This window comes from Cornus florida, unplaced genomic scaffold (genome assembly GCF_030987335.1).
Source record: "Cornus florida cultivar Cherokee Brave unplaced genomic scaffold, ASM3098733v1 CherokeeBrave_3.0.0_Hap2_Chr03, whole genome shotgun sequence".
In the NCBI taxonomy this organism is placed as follows: Eukaryota; Viridiplantae; Streptophyta; class Magnoliopsida; order Cornales; family Cornaceae; genus Cornus; species Cornus florida.
Genome location: NW_026775573.1, coordinates 64,871,939 through 64,872,878, shown reverse-complemented (window position 1 = coordinate 64,872,878; position 940 = coordinate 64,871,939). Strand labels below are relative to the sequence as shown.

Here is a 940-nt window from a genome sequence, read left to right as displayed (position 1 = left end):
CCTAATGTGCAAAATGATAATATGCAAGTTCTATTAGGCATGCCTAGGTCATACATTCATCAACCTCCTTAACAACAAGGCCAAATTCCAATGGGAATTCCAAGGCCAATGTATGCACCAAAACCCCCCATCATTAATCAAGCTCAATATAACCAAGGTGTCCATGTTGCACCTCAAGTTGCTAATCCACCACTCGCATTGAGAGATCACTATGTGCCTAATGAGTATAATGCACCCACATGCATTTAATTGCCACCATTTAGAGCACACCATTATAAGATTAAAGCACAAACTATCCAAATGCTACCTAAATTTCATGGACTTCCTAGTGAAGAACCTTACAAGCATTTGGATGAGTTTCTTGAAGTTTGTTCTACCGTTCGATACACGGACATGCCGGAAGAAGTTTTAAGGCTGAAACTTTTTCCATTCACCCTTAAAGATAAGGCGAAGTATTGGTTTAACAACCTTAGGCCTTTTTCTATAACTTCTTGGGCGGAAATGCAACAAGAATTTTTGAAAAAGTACTATCCGGTTTCTAAGACCAATGCTATAAGAACCGCTATTAGAGAATTCACACATGGGGAGGGAGAAACTTTCCACGAGGCATGGGAACGCTTCAATGAATTGCTTAGGAAGTGTCCTCACCATGACATGCCTAAATGGCAATTGGTCCAATTCTTCTTTGAAAGCTTATCGGACAATTATAAAGGCATGGTTGATGCTTCAATGGGAGGTTCTTATATAGACCGGCAAGAGGAAGACGTGTGGCGTCTTTATGAGAGCATGAGTGAAAACTCTTTGCATAGAACATTGTCATCTAGGAATGGTAGAAATTCTTAAGGTAGGAAGAGTGTTGGCTTGCATCAAGTTGACCACTCAAATGATATAACCGCCGAGATGAAGTCTTTATCTCAAAAGTTTAATCAATTGATCAATC

General features: G+C 39.8%; 1 non-coding gene across 1 annotated transcript; it reads right to left on the bottom strand.

Annotated features, from left to right (window-relative positions):
* Positions 1–554: 554 nt before the first annotated feature.
* LOC132301973 (small nucleolar RNA R71) lies at positions 555–656 on the bottom strand. Its single transcript, XR_009480699.1, has one exon. It is a non-coding gene; the product is annotated as a small nucleolar RNA R71 (small nucleolar RNA).
* Positions 657–940: the final 284 nt, after the last annotated feature.